Genomic DNA, 23,776 nt, shown 5'->3' on the forward strand with positions numbered 1-23,776 from the left:
CCCTCATAGGTTAGGGGGGCTTACGGTGGCACTGAGAGCTTTCTGGTCTATAGGCCACCATATCCTGAGGGGGTGTCCTGAATCAGTTTTGACACCAAGCCCCTACTTTATGTTTTCCAAACAATGCGCAGATCCCATGGATAGTAGGAACTACTTGACAATACTATTATTTTGGTACCTTAATCTTCGACTGCTATGTACAGCGTATCATTAGAAATAGGTGCTTTACTGTACTGCAACCATCATTAACTCTCTGTACGGCGCTCTGATACCTTAGTGGTCTTGTTCATGCTTTATAAAACACAAATAAATAAATGGTATATATGTCGTTCTCCTGTGTTACACTGCTGTGGAACTACTATGTAACTTAAACAAACTTGCAACACATTATGCAAGCAATCAATTGGTGGTTATCATCAACAAAACTCAATGCATGATCTTTGGTAAAAGGAAGTAAATATGGTGGGAGCTGATAGAAGAGCAAAGAACTGGCATGATGGAGTGTGAATATCGTGGCAAAATACTGAATAATGAGTCATCCGATATTAGCCAAAAACATCAAACAAAGAACTTGATCAGATTGGTACAGTGTTTTCTTGAAAAAAATATATGAGGGCCACACATTTCCTCCCTTAAAAATGCATACATAGTAGCCTGAAGTCATTAAAGCAGCTTGCTTCTAAGGCTCCCGAATGTTGCTATAAAGGGGGCTTGCATCGTGTTAAGACAGGGCGACAGCTTGAAAAAATAAGAATGCACAAAAGGCTAGAGATGTCAGAAGTGGCCTGTAATACGGAAATTAAAGACGGGCTGTATACAGGGATTGCAGCCTCCCATGTATTATAGTACAATCTTATTTACTGATAAGCCTAAATTTTGATTATTCTGTCTTGATAAACTGCCTTTCTTGGCAATAGCTGGCATATGAAAGGACAGAGATTACTAGTATTAATAGAGAAAAGCATTTCGCGCTGGAATACTTTTTTAATTGAGATTTTAATCTATTATTCGTGTTAAAATAGCAACAAAAATGTGTATTTTTTATTGATACATATATGTCTGTATATTCATATATTTGAAATAATAATAACAATTTGTGTCTAAAAAGCAGTGAAGGCAATGGCTTTCTGCCCAGATGATCTACCCCGTCCTCAAACTTTCTTCTATTTTACTATTCTGACTTTGGTGGGGTGTGACTGGTGAGATGGCAGAATAGATGTGTTTCTGCACAGCTTTGCGCAGCCCGCACAACCATCCTGCAACATCCTGTGCTTAGCTGCTATCTGACCCGATGAGGTCTCGTTAGAGGCACAGGGGCTCTTGAGCCCCAAGACAGATGATTTCTGCCCTTTTCTTGCACCCTGTGCGGGCAAATCTGTGGACAATGGAATGACGTCATGGGCCCTAAGATGGTGGCACTCAAGGAGACTGGAGCAGCGGTCACATGAGTAAGTGGCAGTCCAGGCCATTGCGTTGCAGCGAGGTGGAACAGTGGCGGTGCCCTGAAGCTTACGGGAAAGGGTGCTGCCACACTGCACCGCACTTTTGGACCCTCAGACCGAAGGGCAGTGGCTGACAGGATGGAGGTAGCCCTCTACAGGATCGAGGTTCTAACCATTCTTTGGGCCCCATCGGTGATGGAGAGATGCTGCTGGCCCTACAACAATGGGAAGGACTTGGTGCTTTGAACCCCTGACAGGACCCGCCTGGATGTGGAGACAGCCTGGCTACCGGTGAGTATGCTAGCCTGCGAAAGCGGGAAGATGGTGGGGGTTTAAGGGTTAGGATATTGGGTGGCCTACCTTCAATCTGCGTGTGTGCACTGTTGGCTTTCGACTGGGGACTCGCTGGATCCTTTCTGCAGACTGGATGTTGCCACTCTTTTTTGACCAGCTGTAAGAGTGAGAGCCTAGGCTGGGATCTGAGGTTGTGCACACTCTCTGCCTATACTGGGTCATTCTTGGCTCCTCCCTTTACTCCAGAAAAGTGTTCAGGACTGAGATTGCTGCTGTGTTTGGGAGTTTCTGTTATCCCACAATATAATGTGTGGAGGTTGGTGGCCTGCCATTGAAATGAAGGGCAACCCATTTGTCCCCGAGTAGGGTGTGAAAGAAGCAGAACAAGCCAGTGCAATGCAATGAAATATTGCAATACATCATAGAGGAAAGGGTGGCAGCGCTGAGAAGCCATTGACATAAGATTTAAAGCGAGATATCACAGATTCCTGCCTTGGAGCATAAAATTGACACTATGGCTCTTTGGCAAAGCCTGACCTAAGGCTCCCAATGCTAATCAACATCCTAAGCTCTGTCACAATCTCAGGACTGCTAAAATCTTGGTCAAGAGTAATAATTGTTCCCATTTTTAAAAAGGGTGATAGGTCAAACTCCAAATGTTATCGTCCCATCTGATTGATTGATTCTACCTGTAAGTTAACGCGTAGGGTTTTCTTGATCATCTACATCATCTAGAAACATGGATAGCCGAAAAACGGAAATTCTCAGACTTTCAATATGGTTTTAGGAGAGGCTTGGGCACTTTTGAGCAATGCCTTGATCTCCTGTCTAGTGCCTTTGACACAGTCAATTTGGAGAAACTGTGGGGACTGATGGAGCAAATGGGTTTTGAAGAAGCCCTTATATTCCTCTTACGTAGGCTTCATACCTCTACAACGGTTGCCGTACGATACTGCTCTAGAGGGGAAAAGACGGGCCCATTGTCTCCTCATAAGGTGTCCAGTAGGGTTGCATTTTAGCTCCATTCCTCTTTTTATTGTATACAAATGGTTTAGAGGCTTTTTTTATTAGAGAAAGTATTTGATTTCCCTAAAATTGGAGGCAACGCAATCCCATGTCATCTTACACATAAGATACTGTTTTAATGGCTCTGATAGCCAATAGCCTCCAAAAGTCACTTAATGCTTTTACCGATTCGCCATTGTGCTTTTGTATTGCTTGAATCGTTCTCATTAGCCACAGGAACTCTTGTTTCTTTTTATATACCCAGTACCCTGGTTCCGTTGTGAGTAGGGTTCCTCCTGTCTTTTCCCTAGACTTTTCAGGCGGTGGCTGTACCGCGAGGGTTATATCCATTACCTGGATTTTCCTTCATACCCTATACAACATAGGGTCATTGTTCTTGAAGGGCTATATTGTCAGAGGATGAGGCTCCCCTTTACACTGAGGACTATATCGCAAAAAAAACGAGTGGACCATCCCTCTTTTCCACATAACCCAGTAGAAATACTAACCCCCGGCAGCAACTGCTGGAGAGATTGGAAAAGACCAAAAAGAAGCACGTCAGAACTGAGCTTCATGCTCGGATGTTGATGGAGTATCTGAAAGCAGGCATTATATACTACAAGGGCTACAAATCAGGAACGTCCCCGGTATCTTTAGAGAAGACCCCAAGTTTAAAGGCAAATTCAGCAAAATTTCCACCACCTGCTCGCGCCACTGGATGGTGCTAGGGATTGAAACAGCATTAGAGCACGCCAAAGCTGAATTGAAAGAAATTGAAGAGAAAGAACTCCTAGGTAGTGACTCTGTAAGAGAGGCCAAAACACTGCTAGACAAACTAAACAAAACAATTGAGGAATTTAACTCATTTGAGCTTAAGAAAAAGGCAGACAAAGTCTCAAAAGACATTAAGAATTTCTCAAAATAAAGAGCATATCCCTACCTAAGGGAGGATTACTACACAACCATTGGTAATCAGAATAGACAAAGCATGTGGGGCAGATTCAGAAGAAACCAACCAGTAACATTCTCTGAATCTTTTGGTGGTTCAGACGACTCAGACGGACAAGCAGGTCCCAGTCGCACAGACAATCACCCAGGTCAGCCTTTTTTAGATCGAGGAGGTAAAGCCAAAGCCAAAACATGGTATCAATACCCAGGAGAGAGGCAGACATGCAGGAAACACTATCAATGGGGTCCACAACCGAAAATATGACTCAGCCAGAGACTATTCCTATTTTCAACTTATCAAATCATGTTTTGTCGTCAGCAGAAATCTTTCTCTTGAGTAAGGGACTGTCCTTTGTCATCACTGAGAGAAGAAATTTCTTTACACTTAGAACAGAAATGTTTCATTTTTTCAGAAAAATCAGGCTAAGACTATTCTTCAGAGACAAAGAACCACTCAAACAAGACTCAATCACTGACAGGCCTTAGAACCCCATCCACTTTTTACCCCACAAATGGCATAATGCCACCAGAAAAACTGACATTTGAAAGATTGATAATACAAGGCATAGAAAACGTGAAAACAATGGCAACCTTTGTCCCATATAACATTACATTACAAGAACGGCTGGCTCTTAAAGCACTAAAAAATGACGATTCAATAATACTGAAGCCAGTGGAAAAGGTGGGGGAATTGTAGTACAAGATAGTGTCAGTTACGAGACGGAAACGCACAAACAAATAAATGAAGAAAAACATTATAAAAGACTGACCTCCAACCCTCTCACAGAAATCTGTAATGAGATATTGCATGTCACTACTGAAGCCAAAGACGAGGGATATCTCTCCAAAAAAGAATTTGAATTTTTAAATGCAGATAACCCTAGGACTTCAGTACTCTATACTATCTCAAAAATTCACAAAAGCACTACCAATCCTCCGGGTCGGCCCTTTCTATCAGGATGTGGCTCCATCCTGGAACCCATTGGCTCTTACATTGACTATTTCATAAATGATTTCGTCCCATAGCAAGATACATATGTGCATGACACTATATATATGATTAATTTAGTAGATGGGATGCCCTTCAACTATGGCACTGACCTGCTGTCCACCCTAGACATAAGTTCGTAATACACTAATATACCCAAAAAAGAATGCATAGAAGTCACAGAAAGACTCTTGGAGAGTAGACCCAGACCAGTACAGGTACCCTCAGCTTTATCATCGGACTACTGAGAATTGCCCTACAAAGCAACTACTTCAGGTGGCAACTACTACCAACAGTGCTCCAGGACCAGCACGGGAGCAATTTTTGCACCAATTCTGGCCAACGTCTATATGGACCACGTCGAGCACAAGTTTGCCTTAAATGACAACAACTTATACCGCTCCAACATCAAGTGTTGGAAGCAGTATATAGATGACATCTTCCTAATTTGGACTGGGACTCACACCGAGTTTAATGACTTTGTCACACACTTGAACACTGTGCAGACAGATCTCACATTCATGTCAATGGTACATGACTCTACAATAGCATTTTTAGACATAAACATTAATCATGATAAGGGAGTCCTCTATACTTCCCTCCATAGGAAAACTACAGAAAGGAACACACTGTTATCATATCTCAGTCATCATCCCCGTGCCTTAAGAGACGGCCTTCCCTCTGGCCAGTTTCTGATTATACGGCGCAATTGCACATACAAAGCAGACTATATGAGGGAAGCTGAAATACTCAGAGTAAAACTAGTTACAAGAGGCTACCCCAACAAGCTAGTCAAGAGATCACTCAAACGTGCGTGGCATTGCCCGAGGGAGTAACTCCTTAAAACTAAAGCGAAACCCAATTTGGAAAAGATAGTGTGTGTGACCACCTTCGGCACCCATGCCAACCAGGTGCGAAACCTTATTACAAAAAACTGGAATATAATCAGAAGCATTGATCCTACAATAGAGGCACCACACTTTGCTTACATAAGATGAAAGAATATAAAAGACCATCTTGTGAGATCTGCCACAGATAAAAAAACGACCTCTACAAACACACTGATCAATGCATGGGGCCTACCAAAGATAAAGGGGCACCATAAATGTGGACGTTGCGTCCCTTGCGATTTCACATTTAACACCACTACTTTTGAGCACGGCACTCTAAAGTACAATTTAGAAAGTTTCACGAACTGTAACACAAGTAATGTAGTGTATTGCATCTGGTGTCCGTGTGGACTCCCATACATAGGCCAGACACAGCAACCTATCAAAGCACGGATCAGCCAATATCGTAGTCCCATCCGGAGGTCTGTACCAAATGGCCCATTGGTATCTCACTTTAATGATAAATACCACACTGCAGACAAGATAAAATGGGAAACAATCGACATTGCGACCCTACCACAGAGGGGGGGGCGACATAACGAACATACTTCAACGAATGGAATGCCAATGGATTGACAAGTTCAACTCCAATAAAGAGGGTCTGAACTCTACTGAAGAGTGGAGAGACTATTTCACCACACTTCACTAACATGCCAACCTAGACATAACATGCCACTGTAAGCAGGCTCCCTGATAATTCCTGTCCAATACATGAGATCCACACCTGCCCTACTAATCACAGCAGAGCCAGCTCGCTCTACCCAAAGGCCTACCCTGGCAGCTTTACTTGCCTCAGTATCAAGAAACACTCTCTTGTATATAACATGTAGGATTACAGCTGTAATTATGGCCCCACACCGCACGTGCACGTGCATCTACATATAACCAGAATTTTACTGTGTAATGTTCCTTTTTGTTAGTAAATCAACAAATGCAATTAAGTACAGCAACCGTATGGATATGAACTGCCAACAAGCCCTTTTTAATACTGCATCATATTCATGCGCGCTCAATTTGTGCACTATTATGCTGCTCCAGACCTGCTGCTATACAATTACAAATAACAACAGTGTAACAATGTAACAATGCCTGTTGTCACATAGGCTACACACTGAACATGCATGCCAGTGCACTTGGTAGTATTATTTTACCATAATCATGTAACTCTGTATTAGGATCATACAAATGTATACATGCCATTGTATAAATGTAAACACTTCAGAAACAATGTGGGCAACACGGGCGATTATGTATGTATATGTTAATTAGGCTTAGTGCAGTAAGACCACATCTTAAAACCAAGGCGCTGTCCTCCCTAAGAAATCACCAGCAATCCCATATGTAATGCATCCCCGCAAAAAGTGCCACATGTGTAACAGTCCGCCGCGTACACACAGAGGTCTGTTTTCCGTGTTTACCCTTCACGGTCACCGATCACCAGATTGAACGGTGATGCGGCGTTTCTCTACCTGGGCCTGGCATCCTGCCTAGCTTGACTCGCGCATTTTTAGGTCTCGCTGGAGTTAGCATCCGAAGGATGCGTCCAGCTAGGAGACCTATAGCCGCCCGTCTCGGGGGAATTAGGGACAAGAGGGTGTTACGAGCAGATTTGGCTGCGTGCACGCGCCGCTCAGGGTCTGTGAACGCGCCTACGCAGGCAGGCATGCACACACAGAGACAGACGCGAAAACAGACGCGCGCACACGCACACACAGACACAGACATGCATGCACACACACCGCCGCCCCCCACCCCCCACCCCCACGCACACACCGCCGCCCCGCACCCCCACCCCCACACACACACCGCCCCCCCTCCTTACCTGCCGCCGTCTGTGCATGGAATGACCCACATCTTCCTCTCCTGCCTCGATATCTTGCTCTACCTTCTTCGCCGGCGGCAGTCCCAGGGCCGGTCCTAGGCATGGCGGAATGGACAGCTTCTCAGGTGCCCCGCCGCAGGCCCCGCAGAGTAGACCGCAGATCAGTGGGCCCGGCCGACATGAAATCCAGAAAGTGCTGCAAGTTAGTGGGATAGTGCACCGTCACAGTGCACGCACCCCCGCCGTGCGCGCGGCAGGCGTTTAAAGATGTGGATCCCAGGGCCGTCAATCTGGTAGCGCTACCAATGACGGCCCTGGACATCATTTTGGCCAGCCCCCACTCAGTAGTGACGCAGCATGCCCGCCGCATGCGCTCCCTGGCCTACAGTTTACTCTCTTCAGCCAGGAGCAGGGTGGAGTCGGGAGTCGGTTCGGGCCGCGTTGGAGTAACGTCTTAGATGAAGGTAAGATCACAGTCAGTTTACTATCTGGTTTCTTTTTGCTTCTATTCCTGTCAGTACTCCTGTCTTGTGTGCATTCTTTTGTCTTGCCCTCTGTTTTTTCCTGTCTTTGAAACTCCCTACCAGTCCTATCTTCTCTTATATATTTTGCCCTCTGCTTATTTTTCTGTCCTTTTTCTGTTTTACCCTACTTGTTTACTATTTTTGCTGTAGTACCTGTTATAGACACCAGTGCCCATGAGCATATTCTTTTTCCTTGGTATTTCGTTTTGCTATTTGTGAAGCTCTATTCTTTTATACAAGATAAGTACGGACCTGGACAATCATTAAGTTGTGCTATTTGGTAATTGCATAACTCTGAGTCTCTGCTCCCCATCTTCCTTCCTGAGAATCATAGGACTGCTCAATTCACAGCCCTGTAATCCCTGCTTGCCCCATGGCTCCCAAGAAGGTTTTGAGAATTGGCAGCAAGTGGTGCAAGAGCTGTAGATTCACGTTCAAAATAGAGAAATACGTTGACTTCTGTTATACTATTACCTGCACAGAGAAGGGATGGACACGAGGTTAGTGAGAGTGACTTTGACACCTTGTACTTAGAAAAGTTGAAAGGGCTGTGTTTTGGGAGGGAGAGAAGTTTGACTGGCGCTTACAGGGCTAATGGGAGAAAGTAGTGCAAACCTCATGAGATTCTCTCTGGTGCACAGGCATACTGGACAGAAGAGATGACAGTTTTGCACAGGCTGAGGTCGAGATCAACCTCAGGACAATCAAGTTAATTGTGTGTGGGGGGTGGGGGGTGATAAAAACAGGGTTGTTAATGCCTTTTGATTATGTCCCAGGTAGTCCCATGGCCAGAATCATAAATGGTGTAGAGAACGTTAGTTCAGCTTATCAGGGCACAGACTGCACATCACTTTCAGGAGGGGAGTGCAATCACCCTAGCGACCTTGTGAAGACTGAAAAAGCACAGGCAGTGGGGCCCATTGCCCCTACCCGAGATGGAGTCAAGAATGATGCCACAAAACCGACCAGGTGTTGAAGTCCGGATCATTGCCAGAGATGCTGGATTTGTTAACTGCTGGAGGACTAACCCGAGAGTTACGCCAGGCACAAATTGAATGCCTTACACTTTTGTGACTTCAGAAAGGAAGTCCAGGAACAAATCAGCAAGGGAGTACTCTGGAAGCATTAAACTGGCTGTGAGGATGGGCAACTGAACAGTGAGCCCATGAATCCTCTGCCAGGAGTATTCCACCAAAACACTTCTTCAAAAATGAGGAGTCACAAATATTGTGCCAAAATATTGTGATGTGAAAAGTACTGTGGGTAGAATATAGATGTTAAGAAAATCATTTTGTTAAATCTTTTATATCGTTAACACACCAGGAACGCTCACCAACACCACATTATTGGCATTTCAAATAACAAAATTAATACTTTCATAATTTGAAAAACATAAACAAAAATTTAAAAATATTTACATTTACCCCATCAAAAGCTCAGACTTTTCTATTGCGAGACCTATTGCATTTTCAATGCTTGTTATTCTTTTAGGCACTACAGTTTACCATAACTGAACATTACCAGAGAGCACAAGCACCGCTACGGCTGTAGCGTGCTATTACAGGAGCGATTAACCCACTAAAATCTAAAGTGCACGCCTTGCCTCACATAGAGGTAAGTTGTATTCCTACCTACTCAATACAAATGGAGCATGAATTAACATACAATATAGTGACTCTCTCCCTCTCTTTACCCCATCATGACAGAACCTGGCTGGGTCCTCATCTGAGTCACTTTTTATTATTTCACTTTCCACGGTGGCACATTTTCACCAAGGCTGCGCATTTACAAATTCAGGTACTACCCTACACTTTAAGCCCTTTTCCAGTAATCGCTTGCATTAGTGCCGGTATATGGCCATTATGCTTTCATTGTTTCATCATAGATGTCCCTGCATCTCTAGTCCTGAGGAGACCCCCATCAATAGAAGGGTCGAAACGCCGTCGACAAGCACAAAGAACGAGCCTCTACCCAGCTGTATCATTGTATACTAATGCTGCAAAAATATGAATGTATAAATGGTCGTTCTTAGAACTCATGGAAACCTTGTATATAATAGGTCACGTTATAATTCACATTCAGGTTCCATTTTTCACATGGGGGCACAATGCACAAATGTTACTTTACTATGAATTGTAAAAAATGTACATAAAACTATAAATTATGTTATAGTGACCTTCTGTGTGAATGGTTTCTTGCCCTCTGACATTACTGTACCTTTTATATCGCCATTGTGCTTTTGTATTGCTTGAATCGTTCTCATTAGCCACAGGAACCGTTGTTTCTTTTTATTTACCGATTTTATGGCAGCACTGGACTTAAAAGTAAATTCATTAAATCTTATATTATGGTGTGTGGCCCCAAAGGAACAAAAACTTTAACATTTGAATTTATGCGCAAAACCATTGATAATCTAAATTTTAGTAAATTTTTAGGAAATATTTTTAATGATTCTATGAATTGGGACACTCTTATCATGGCTAGGGTACAACATACTAGTCGGGTTGTGGAGGGATTATTTCGCTTTGCCCACAAGTTAGGTCATAAACCGGTGACAAAATTTGTTACCCTCCACAAAGCCAAATGTTTGGCTTTGACATCCTATGGGCGGGAGTCTAGGGCTACCATAAAACCCGACAACTGCAGGGGCTGGGAAATAAATGTATTAAAAGGTTATCGCTGACCCCAAATAGTGCCCCAACACCTTTTTGTCACCAGGAGCTACGCTTATCTTAAAGATCGAATTCATATTGCCCCATTGCTCTTATGGGTCAAGATTTGGTTATCAGAGGACCGAATGTTCTCAAGAGACGTTATCTAAGACTTTACCAACTTAGATAGAGCATTGTCCATCCCCTAGCTCCGCTTTGTGAAGGACAAATTACATAAGTTAGGTTTGGGGCACTATTATGATAATCCTACAAGCATCAATATAAATGTGAAAACTGTAATAAAACAGGCAATTTAAATTAGGATACACCGGCGCAGAGCACCTATGGTAGTATTGGGCCCCCATGTTAATTTCCCGGAGAACAGGTTTTTTTTCTAACTTTTACCACTAACATCCAAGTACGATTTTATTTGACTAGGTTTCAAATATGCACTTTCTAGTGGCATTCCCTAAACTATCAGGATGGGTTCACAGCTTACCATCATTTGGAAGCTCAGAGCAAGATGCACTTTATTTTGTTCTGTCACCATTATAAAGAGCAGAGGGGGACATTTTTAACCCCACTTTTGAGGGAAATACGGCTATGTACTTATATTGAAGGTTTTAATTTTCTTACAGTATTTGTCTGGTTTAACTATCTGCATTGCAGTTTCGAATTTTGTTAGAGTTGTCATGACTATGAGAAAACGCTATGAGTTATTATATCCTAATACAATCTGTGTAACCATTTTATAAAAAAATGTATTACATGGACGAAATTTTATGGTCGATAATAGAGATGTATGCATGGGGGATTCGATGTTAGGATTCACATTCTTCCCAACACTGTTTGAACGCTATTTATTGTCTGCTTTTAATGCGTGTTTTTAGGTCGAGTAATTTATTACTCGAAACCTATTGTGTTAGAACAAACTCCCTTGACCAAGCGGATTTCTCACAATGCATGTTGTGTACTGGGGCATGAAGCTTCCCCAGGCACGTGCTTGGCCTCACTCACACCCCATATGCCTGCTGCCCCTCCCCCGCCCCCAAGCCTTGCACCAGACTTCATTGTAATGCGCTCCGTGCATTCTCCCCTCCCTTTCAGCCCATCCTTTTGAACTCCACCAGACATCGCGCTTGGCCTCACTCTTTCCTGCATTCCTTTGTGGCCATCTGCTTTTTCTGCCTCTCACACCTGCCCCTCCCTCTCCCCCACCACAGAGCAGCCTCAGGCTCAAAGTATGTCGCACGCCACCACCTGCCCGCCCCCCACACTCTGACTCACTGTTAGCACGCGTGCTTACACAACTCCCGGGATTGTTGCCCTGGGACCTTTGTTCACGCGCTCCTACCACAGCATGTAGCTCCTGCCCCTGCCCGCCTTCGGTAAACTTTATCGTCCGAGGGCACCTGGAGAATGCACGCGCCCCTTTCCAACTTCGGTAAACTTTATCGTCCGAGGGCACCTGGAGAATGCATGTGCCCCTTTCCAACTTCGGTAAACTTTATCGTCCGAGGGCACCTGGAGAATGCACGTGCCCCTTTCCAACTTCGGTAAGCTTCAGCGGCCGAGGGCTCCTGGAGAATGCATGCGCCCCTGCCCGCCTTCGGTAAACTTTAGCAGCCAGACGTGGGATGCGAACGATTGTCCGTCTCGGCCGAGCTGACCGCTGGGCTGGGATGTCCTGTGTCAGTTGTAGCCCATACAGTCAGCACACACAAGCCTCGAAGGCCTGTCAGGAACTTTCTGAGGCGCATTTGCAGTAAAGAGCGGGTTGGTACATCAAACGTCGCCTCCATTCACGGGATTCTGCTTCTGGTGCTGCTGGGAGGGCACAGGCTTTTTCTCTGGCTACTTTTAAAATCTAGATTATTTCACCTTTGTCACAGCCTGCCTGTGCAGCGCTCCTCCGATGTACATATTAAACAATATTACTGGTTTGCTCTTTATTTCTCTCTCACCAATCTGTCTGCCCTCCCCACTTTCCTCGACACCCACATAACACCTTCCTTCCTCTCTTTGGCTCCTACCTCATATCCTCCTTCCTCAGTCGCACTGCCCAGACCAGTTCACACATGGACAACAAGCAAACCGTGGGCGGGCGACAGCTTTATCCACAGTTCACACAACATCCAAAAACTTATCTCGCCTATCACTCCATTCACGGGGCTACTTGTTATCTATGCCTCTGTAACCATGATATGTCAACTTTATTTTAGAAGTATCTGTGTGAAACTTTTATGGATCCTGGAACCGAATAAAGTTATTTTGACTGACTGCTTGACTGCCTTAATCTCCCTCTGGTGATAAGTAAATATACGTTGGCAAAAAACAGCAATCTCTAGCTAGGATTTATGGACCTGATATTGGCCTTTGACTGGGTGGTGAAGGCGAAACTCTGGGAAAAGATGTTGGGAATGGGCATAGATGCACTGATGGGTCAATTTATAGCTCAGATGCATCAGGATGTAATGAGCAGAGTTAGATATGGAGCAGAAGGTGAACTGTCAGCCCCGATCAAAATTAACCGTGGGGTCAGACAAGGGTGTATGCTAGCCCCCTTCTTGTTTTGTTTATACATCAATGACCTGGAGAGCTATCTGAATGAGGGAGTGGCTGATGTCCCAAGGGTAGGCCAGAAAAATCTCCCTGCATTATTATATGCAGAGACTGTGTTTTGATCTCAAGAACTAGAGTGGTCTTACAAATCCTTTTAAACAGATTCCATGATTTTATGTGCAATCTGGGCCTAAAAACGAATACAACTAAGTCGCACGTCCTGGTGGTGGGGAACCCATGCTCTAAATTAAGATCTTGTTTTATTAATAAGGATAAGCTACTTCAGATATCAAACTTTTCCTATTTGGGTGTCCCTTTTGATCATAAATGCTCCTGGTTTCACCCTATTGAGGTTAGGAAGAGGAGTTTCGATAAAACTCTTGAGGCTCTATTCAGGTGCGCTAGGAAATTGGGCTCCAAACCCATCAATGCAATAATTAACATCTATATTGCAAGGTGTTGTGCAGCCATCTTCTATGGGGCCGGGGTCTGGGCATATTTTAATGTTTCTACCCTACAAACAACAGAAAATGTCTTCCTTAGATGACTAATGTCAGTCCCTTCGAGCCTCTCAAGCATCTTATGTCACGTGGAACTAGGCCTGACTCCCTTAACACATTGCTCTCAAATCACACCTATTATGTTATGGCGCTCGATTTGGACAAATGAAGAACCAACCCTTAATCGAGCAGTAATTCAGGATTGTCTAAGTTTGGATCTTGCTTACAAAATACCCTGGCTTAGTTACATCAAGAGGCAGTTGGAACTTATAGGGAGGCGAGATTGTTTTACCAGTCTACAACCTTTCACTACTGTCATGAAATCTCAGCTAAAGCAGGAATTGTTAACTGTTTTGACTGAACGGTGGGAATGCATGTAATCCAGCAAAAAGCATGTAGCTGATTACCTCCCCTTGGTCAGCACCGGAAGAATAGAACCTTTTATTTCCCTTTTGTCACTCTATAAGATTTTATCGTATTATATTCAGACTTAATATCACCCATTTACTGGTTTCTTGTCTCAGCAAAGTTTATTGTTACTCTCAACTGGACCCCTTTCCATGTGACTCCAATATATCCCAGAATATGCTGCACTTCCTTTTTTTACTGCCAACTATACTCTAAACCCCAAAGAGAATTAATTATTCCATTACTGAGAATGTTGAACATTAGGAAATGTAGGCCAGCACTATTTTACCTTCAGCTCCTTCAAACAGAATACATATATCAAATGATTTATAAATGTATTTCTGCCGCAGTGCGTTTAAGGAGCTTAGTAGGGACTTGATCAATTTTAATCTAGCACTGCATTTTATGTTAAAAAATTGCTCTTACAGAATACACTTGTTTTTGAAAGGTCATCCATTTTTGCACTTTTATGAGGCATTTTGCACTTTAAACATCTTTCATGGCCAGATGAATTGGAAATCACATACTTGTCACGATCTAAGTAACAATTGTAACGTAACTTGTATGATTGTACATTTTTTAAACATTAACTGGGCATTGGAGCATCTTTATATGAAAATGTTAACACATAAATGTATACATCTGTCTGAGGAAATCGTATTTTATATGAGTTTACATGTTCTGTGCATAATGTGTAATGATTAGTTATGTCCATGTCTGTTATGCACTTTTATGTATTCTTATGTTACTTTTATGGTTGTTGTATCGAATAAAGTTTGCTGAGTGACTGACTGACTGACACTATGGCAATTGAAATGACCCTCTTGAGGAGGGATCTTTGTAAATTTGTCGATAGAAAAATGGCTGCAAAGAATACGATCACAGTGCTCCAGGGGAGATGAGGGCAACAGTGAACAAACTTTAGGAGTCAATGAGAGTGCTGCAGGATAGGCTAGAGGATGCGCAGGACAGATCTAGGCTCAATAATTTATGTTTCCTGGACGTACTGGAGTGCCCGAAGGGCCTGTTAAAGGAGCTTTTCCTGGCGCACTAGATCTTGAACGTGCTGAAACTCAAAGGCCTGTCCAACTATTTCTGGGTGGAGAGGGCGTACAGGGTGCTTGTGCTGCTATCCAGAGCTGGGGCCTCTCCCCACTGATTCCTCAATCTCCTTGATAGAGACACTATCCTGCAATGTGCCCTCCGCAGTGTTGTGGCGCACTATGAGGGTGCAAGGATACAGATTTACACGGATTACACTCAACGCCTAACAAGATATAAAATCTTTCAGTCTGTGAAGGGAAGACTCCTAGAGGATTGTCTGAAGTGCATGCTCCTTTACCAGTCAAGCTTAAAGTTATCAAGGACAGTGAGACTCATTTCTTCCCAACTTGTGAACTTGCCTGGGATTGGCAGGATTGCTGGTGTGGCTGTGGGGGCCAACTACTGGCTGGCTGACATTGGAACACACAAGTCGGTGGAGCATGGCTCAACATTGTCAGAGGGGTCTCTGCGGCTCATCAAGATTGCCACAGATCTTTAATTGCCAAGAGGAAATGCTCCACAAGACTGTGCCTTGCCTGGATAGGTAACATTAGTGTGTGGTGGCGACTGCATCACTCTATATTCTTGAAAATGGTTACCATTTTACAGCTCTGGGAGACAAGCAGAATGGAGCAGGGTGGTGCCCCCTCTGCTCTGAGTATAGGCGTCCCCCTGCTGGACGTCACAATGACCACATGGTGTCAGGATCTGGGGAACTGGTGCTCTGACTGGTCAAAAGTGGTGTTGTCCTGCATAGCTAGGATAATACTCAGTTATTTGGTTACGTTTGTTGTGGGTTTTGGTCTTCTGAGGGGGTGAGGTACATTGGACCAGCACTCTGAACAAATCTGTGGGACATGACACTGATTAAGGTGTACTTATATTTGCATTTGGTGCTAGGATGCACCCAGATTGCAGGATTTGACCCACGTTTTAACATACTCAGGCTAGAAGTTGTCCACACTTGTGTCTGTGGAAGGGGATGGGAGAGACGATTTTTCTTGATCAGCGCTTATATGGACAGATACGGTACAATGTGTTGCCTTGGAAAGGAAAGCTGGTTATTGACCCTGATTCTTCATTAACATTTGGTTGGGCGGGGGGATGGGTTGAGGGGAATATACTGCTATGACGCAAGAGGTTACTCTAGTCTCCTGGGATGACCAGGGTTTAAAGGATGCCATTAAAAGCTCAAAGTCTTTCCCTACACTAACAGGCACAATGCGAGCATGGTGTTTCTTCAAATAACACATCTTACCGTACTGCAGCACACTAAACTGGCTGCAAAGTGGAGGGGCCAGCTGAACTTTGCTGTTTACTCCTATTATGCAAGTTGTATTCTAGGCTTCCTTGAGGAATATGCATAGTAAACTTGTACCATCACGCATAATAGTATTAGTGTATTGCAGAACATTTAGGGCCGAATTGAGAAGGCTGAAAATTTGCAGCGGGGAAAATCTGATGGCCTTGTTAATGATCTTCACGAATATCAATAGCTAATTTACAGCAATCAGGAAAAGAGTTACTGAGGATCTTGTTTACATACTGGTGTTGTAGAGATGTATGATTTACTATAGTACTCTGAAAAGTATTAATGTAAATTCCTCCCTAAGTGTTATTTTTATCAGAGGATTGTTCATCTGAAGAACTACTCCTGCAGTGCTGTATCTTGGCAATGATAATTCCTCCAACTGAGAATCCGCCAATGGGAACTATGCTTAGAGAGGAAATTATATCACCACTGCTTTTTATTAGAATTTCTTTACATCGTTCTTTAACTCCGGCCCCAAGCTGCGAGGCCTCCGGGTAGCTACGCGCTATATAAGTGCAAAAAAAAAAACAAAAAAAAAAGCTTGTATGTAGTGGGCACGAGAAACCTCAAGACACATAAAAACCAAGTAATTAGAGATCTATGGCATTCCTACAAAGTCAACTGTCAGTTTAAAGATCATCATGCAATTAATAAGTAACAAGGATATTTTTTTAAAGTATGTTGTGAAATGCAGGAGGCAAATCTCCAACCACCTATCACACTCCCAGCACAGTGCACCTCACAACACTCACACAAGTTGCCCGATCATAATACACTCTAATATTTACAATTGCCTACTTGCCAGTCACCATGCTGACCCTTTGACTAACAGGATGCATCCCCAGACTCTCAGAATCAATTGCAACCCGATACCTGCATAACTATATGCCCTATACATTGAGGAGTATGCAGTTTAGCCGAACGGGTATGCTGCCAGTTGGCTGGACCGCGAGGGGAGCTGACATAATAATGTGACTGAAGGTGCGGTTGCAGTTCTGGCAGGCAAAGGGACCAAGAGTCTTCTTCGGTGATGCTAGATGGCAGGCGAGGTGGCATCTGGGGTCGAGGGTGAGGAGGGTGCTGGCCTCGTAGCAGTAAAGAGTCCGAGAAGCAGGGTCCCTGGCGCTCGGCGCAGTCCAGGCGCAGACAGGCTAGTCTTTGGTGTGCCCAATGCGCGCTCCCTTTAAGTAGTGCTGCGGGGGCTGGACAGCTGGGAGGCAGGAAATGCAGGAGTGGGAAAGGACACTGAGGGGTGTGGGGTCAGGTGGGAATGCAGCGGCAACGAGGGAGAGGGCAGGAAAAACTGAAGAAATAAGCGAGAAAGCAAGAGAAAAAGTGAAGCCAAAGGCAGAGGTCAAAAAGAAAAAGAAAAAAGCAAAGAGAGGGAGAGGTGGGCAAACAAGCAGCAGAGCATTGACGCTCTGCCAGCCGCGACCCGTGGAGGGAGTTGCGGTAGGGCAGAGAGGCGGGGGAGGGGCAGGGTGGGGGGTGCTAAAAACCGGCATATGGATATTTGGAGGTAAGTACAACAATTTAATTAATAAAACGAATTTCGTAGCATGCCCTGCATCGCAAAATGCGATGCAGCACGCGCTACGAAATTCGTTTTATTAATTAAATTGTTTACTTACCTCCAAATATCCATATGCCGGTTTTTAGCAACCCCTCCCCCACCCCACCTCTCTGCCCTACTGCAACTCCCTCCACGGGCCACGGCTGCGCTCTACCACTGGACCACCAGGGATGAGGTGCAGGCAGGAGACTGCGGGTAGAGGAGGGCCTCGAACTAACGACCTCCAGGTCAGTTGCGCCAGCAGCAGCAGATGGGGACCGCAGTAGCACCTACCAGACAGTGCTGCGCTTTGGAAGGAGCAATTCCACTAAGGATAGTGAACTGCTAAGTCTAAGTTTACTATTCTTCGGTATTTACAAAAGAAAGTTACTACTACTAAAGTTAGACTTTTGGTCTAAGTTTACCTTTGTGAATGCCGAAAAGTAGTAAAGCTAGACCTATGGTCCAAGATTACCTTTGTGAATACTAAAGAGTGGTAAACCTACACAAAAGTGTAAGTTTACCTTTGTGAATCGAGCCCTTTGTACACACGAAGATTTAGGGATGCCAGGTGTAGACTAGGCAGTGAAGCGTTTTATCTGTGACTGCACTGGTGGCTGGGCGTGCGGGCGGGAGATAGCTGCAGGGAGCGAAGTAGAGCAATGTAAAACATTTTTTTTTTTAAATAATACACTTACCTTGCTGCTGGGTCCCGACGCCTAGTCTCTGCTCCTTGCTCCTGCTCTCCTCGTGGGACAGGAAGCCAGGAAGAACAGCCAGGCTCCCCTGACCAATCACAACGCAGTGCAGAATTGCGATTGGTATGCACCCAGGCTCCCCTGACCAATCAAAATGCTGCAGTGAAGTGCTGCAATTCCTTCTGAGTGTCCTGGTTCGACGCTCAACCAGGGAATGGGGGCCTGTGCCAGTTGTCCACACAGGACAACTGTAATGCAGCCTGCATGGAGAGCGGGGAAAGTGTGCATGACTGGTTTGGACAGTCCGAGAGGGACGACCAAACAGTCATTGCACACCTACGAGTGGGCAAACCACTCCTACCCTGCCCTGCTCCGTGAGCAGAGCAGCCCCGCCCACCCACCTGCAAAGGAAAAACAAAATGATAATGACTCAAAGTTATTATCATTTTATTTTTAATTTCCTTTACACTGCTCAAAAGCAGTGGGGCGACGCTCCTCCGTCATAGCGGCGGAGGCACTACTGGGTGACATTAGTAGGAAGCTTCAACATATATAGAGTGCCAGAATTTATGAGGAATATTTTTTTTTAGCAAGGAGGGATATCCTGTTGAACTAGCAACTGATAACGCCGAACTGCTGGTATCCATTGAGGAGTGGAAGTATTTGGAATCCACAGAAATCAGTATGTTAGTATGTCACACTACTACCCCAGGAGTAATGAGCTAGTGCTGTGAAGCAATTCTGTGATCAAAGATTAATTTCAATTCCCCATGATTAACAGGGTGGGGTGGGAGAGAAACCTTCATAGAGATGCTGTGAATGATGTCGGTATGGATGTTTCACCATTTTCTAGCTCAGAGGTGGGTTGCTGTTCTTGATTGAATACAGAGTGGATGAGTCATAAAGAGGTGGATAAGGCCAGACTAAGGAAGGTTGCAGTTGCTGATGTGAGGAGAATGGTAAAAGGTTAATACTAATGAGTTGGCGACAAATTGGGAAGATAGTAGTGAATGTTGGAAACCTTGCAAGAAATGATAAAATAGGACATGTTCGTAAAGGGGCTTTGTGCTTTTAGGCCCAGGTGCATGCGGCCTAGGTAAAGGATCATGTGGTGGTGGTGAATAATGTGAAGGTATGAAAAAGGACAAAGCAAGTCTTCCTTTGGTTGCTGCAAAATGAACACCACTCGTATTCAATCACCCAATCCACAAATATTATCCCCGGTCACACTTTGTGGGGTTATACTATAGGCCCAAACAGTAAACCAAAAGTACGTTAGTAGTAGAAAATGTACAGAGTTTATTGAATACTATCATTATTTTTTACTTGGAAAGGAAATGTCTTCCTACTAACATAAAAAGGTTTAAAAACACAAGAAATAACAAGGAAAACATTTCATGAACATTATAGCATTATCATAATGACAAAAACCAAAAGTGTATTATTAATGTTAACACAAAACAAGCATTTACAATGCAATGGTTTCGCCTTTTGAAAAGTTCGAGCTATTGGCATTGACATCTCCCCAACCCGAGCTGATATGCCAGGGCTGGAGAACAGTAGGCACAGGCTCCCAGTCCGTGTTGGAGAGCAAACTTAACCTGCTAAAGCCAATCTGGGCACTGTTCTAATGCTGGGTAATAGTTTTACCAGCATGAGAGCAACATGATGGACAACAGCATCTGCTGGACACAAGTCTGAACTTTCATTTCCTTCCACCTTAGAAGGTATTTTTATTGGGCCTCTGCAGTTCCCGCTCAATATGGATGTACCCGAGCCGCTTGCTCAGAGGTCAGTAAAAGCTGGACGCTCGTTTGTGAGGCCGCTCTCTCTGTAGCAGGGCATTACGAGAACCCAGGAGGTTTGCTTCCCGCTAGGACAAGCAGCCCTCACAAAAAAGGCGGTCGACCTCTAATCTGGGGAACTGGGTTCGAGTCTCGGCAATGACGCTAAACATCAGTGTGATTCTGGGCAAATCCCTTAATCTCCCGTGCCTAACAAAAATGTATGTGTGTCCTCATTTAATGTAACTGGTGCTATGTAAAGCGCCCCGATACCCGATTCAGGTCAAGTTCACGCTATATAAAACTCTGCACCAAAAAAAAAACCAGACATAACAGCAAATGTTAATTTCGATATCAGTCATGAGATGGGGGCAGTCACGCACTCTTTGTCACACTCCATCTTCCTTGCCGGCTCGCTCTCTCTGCACAAAGGAAGAAACAAACATGTTCTATTCTCATCCTCTGGCGATTGAATGTAAACGTAAAGCCACTGTGGAAGGCTGCCCTCCCCTGGCTGGACGATGTTATGAGCTGGCACCGATGGGTACTGGTGGGCAGAATAAAGCGGGCACAGGTGGGCAGTGTAAGAAAGGGCACTGTAATGAGATGGCACAGGTGGCAGTGCGAGTGTGAGGGTCTAGTGGTCAAGATGCGGTGCTGGACTAGCAGTGGGTGGCATCAGAAATAAGTGCCCCTAAACCGACACCCTAAATTCTCCCAGCCGAGCACTGACGGGTTCCTTGGCAGACCGCGCACGGAGTCACATCAGACCCGCTGGCAGGTTTAAACCCTTCTTAAGCAAGAGCTACGTTACTACATACAGGATGCATCTGTGACAATGCATAAAATACCAAAAACCATAATACAAGACTACAAGCTGATACAACAAGCTAGTGGATGAATTCCAGCCATACGTACCCCCGTGGCGCAGGCTCGCTCCCCACGACGGAGGGCATCTCCTGGTTGCCCAGTAGGTCTTGGCGTTCTTCAGCCATCGTCTGTGTTGGTCCAGTTACTCTCCTTCTCGCGATCCGTGCAGAACTAGCTCTCAAGTTGTGGGCGGCAGCAGAAACTTTTGGTGGGTCGACGCTAACACAATGGGGTAGGAAATGAAAGTGCAGGCGTCACATACGCTGTAAATCCCCCCTGCCTGCCTCAGATTTCGGTTCAGGTGCGGGAGGAGCCGCTCCCATTGGCTGCTCGGCCGCATCACTTGTTTCCATGTAGGGAGAGCTCCGGTTGAGCCGCTCACGGACCCATGCTCTGTGCATGTGGCGCAGCGACAGGAGCACCAGAATTAGACGGCGCACAACTCCTGCTTACGGCAGGGGAGGAACGCAGGCTCCTGCAGCCCCTGCGGCGCAGGGAGCCCTAGCCCTCCAGGGGCAACCCCTGCACTTCAAAGTGAGTGACCCCATTCAGCCCATGGCCAATGAAGATATGGGAGACTCACGGGGCCCCTCAATCTGTATTACGCCACTGGGGTTTAAGGCTTTACCATATATCGGAGTTTGTGCAAAATACTCGCTCTCACCGATACTCTGTGCCCTAATTCATGAATATTTGCAAACAGCAAAAAAATTATAAGAAATGAGTTTAACGCAACTTTCAAGGTGAGCTAGAAATTAAGGTCCAGATTATGTAATGCTTTGCGCTGAGATATTACTTCTAAAATGTAAACCCGAGGCACAGTGTTATGTTGGGATAGTTTCCCAAAGTAACACAGTTGCGCACTTTTGTGTCACCTTGCATCAAGGCGGTGTCCCGTAGGTGGTGCGTGGCTGTTCCTAAACAAGCACCTACGGGCACACGGACAGCGGGGGGGGGGGGGGGGCGGACAGCGGGAAGGGGGGGGGGCTGACACGGACAGGGGGGGGGGAGGGCGGGAACAGCACACGGTCGGCGGGAACGGGCACTCACCTGGACTTCTTCCGGCGGCCGTGGTCGGCATGGAATGAGGAAAACAAACAGCAAAAAAAAACAAGTCAGGTCCCGGGCCGCGCTGTGATTGGCTGACGTCACGGGGGTGTCCCGGGCCGGCAGCCAATCACAGCGCGGCCCGGGAATGACGTCACGGGGGTGTCCCGGGCCAGCAGCCAATGGCAGCGCGGCCCGGGACAAAGGGGCGGGGCTTAAAAAAAGCACCAGAAACGCCCCCGAATCGCGTTTTCGAGAGAAAGCGCGATTGACAGCCTCTGCCTCCCAATGGCTAGCCTCCATTTATGGAGCTAGCCAATTGGAAACAGAGGCTGTCCTAACCTCACTACTAAAAACAACAGATTTCGACTGGGAGTGGCTTCGCCACTCGCCAAAAGTCGAAACCTAAAAAGAGAGAGAAGAGAAAGACAGTACACTTTGTCATTAAAAACACACAAGATTTCTGTAGTGCCCAGCGAAAGATCTGGTTTTGTTTGTGATCAAATGGGTGAGGAGACATGTGACAAAGTGAGTGGAGAAAGTGGCATCAATACATCCAATAGACGTCACTCCAAGAGAACTGGAGTTAAACCTGTTCATCTTAGCGAATATGTAACCAACTAAGATACATATTCTGCATTCGTGTCAATTTTTGGGCATGGGAACTTGTGCAGTGAACCTTTTGTAACAGCTTGTTGTGTATATAGTTGTCTTCAGTCAATCTAATCTGTTAACATGGCTGTGTATATCATCTTTAGAGGTCAATGATTGTAATCTCTTTGTAAATCGATTTCCTTTAGTAAGTGGTATATAGGGAGTTTTTTTTTAAAACAAATTACGCACTGAGTATACATGAATACTGCAAAATCCATACACCTGCTCATTTTGACGGATTCTGTTTTCCAGGTTTAATTCCACCATCACTTTCTTTGCTGGAGATATGCATGGCAAGGCTGATGCTCGCTGTTAACAGGCAGCAGACGTCAATTGGATGGGATTTGTAAGAAAGATGGAGCTGTGGATCTAAAATGCAATTATAGACACACCACTTGCCCGAGGACACTATGGAACCGGCTGATAAAGCGCCGGGCAAATATAATTCCGAGGAAAACACTCTCGGTGGAGTTTTTACTGTTGATCAACCTATCAAATACTATGCACAAGTCATTCGATTAATACAATAATCATTTCATTAATTCATACACGGCTAGTAATTTATATACTACGTCCATATTTCTCTAATTAACATGTAAAATACGTTGTGGTGTGGTCTTACTTTGGATGAAAACCATTGAATGTAAAAAATATTTTACTGTCTTCCGGTCTCGTGAGTCATTTATAAGCGTCCTCCAGTGTGCACATGTTCCCCTCCCTAAAGGGCTTTCAGAGTTTCTAGAAAGGACACTGCGGGGGTGGACAGCGTCTAAAACCTATA

At 44.9% G+C, this 23,776-nt stretch overlaps 1 long non-coding RNA gene across 1 annotated transcript in view; it reads right to left on the reverse strand.

Annotated features, from left to right (window-relative positions):
* Positions 1 to 23,776, reverse strand: part of LOC144767343 (uncharacterized) — a 226,953-nt gene that overhangs the window by 153,970 nt on the left and 49,207 nt on the right. The window lies entirely within an intron of this gene.

The sequence above is a fragment of the Lissotriton helveticus genome, chromosome 7 (genome assembly GCF_964261635.1).
Source record: "Lissotriton helveticus chromosome 7, aLisHel1.1, whole genome shotgun sequence".
Taxonomy (NCBI): Eukaryota; Metazoa; Chordata; class Amphibia; order Caudata; family Salamandridae; genus Lissotriton; species Lissotriton helveticus.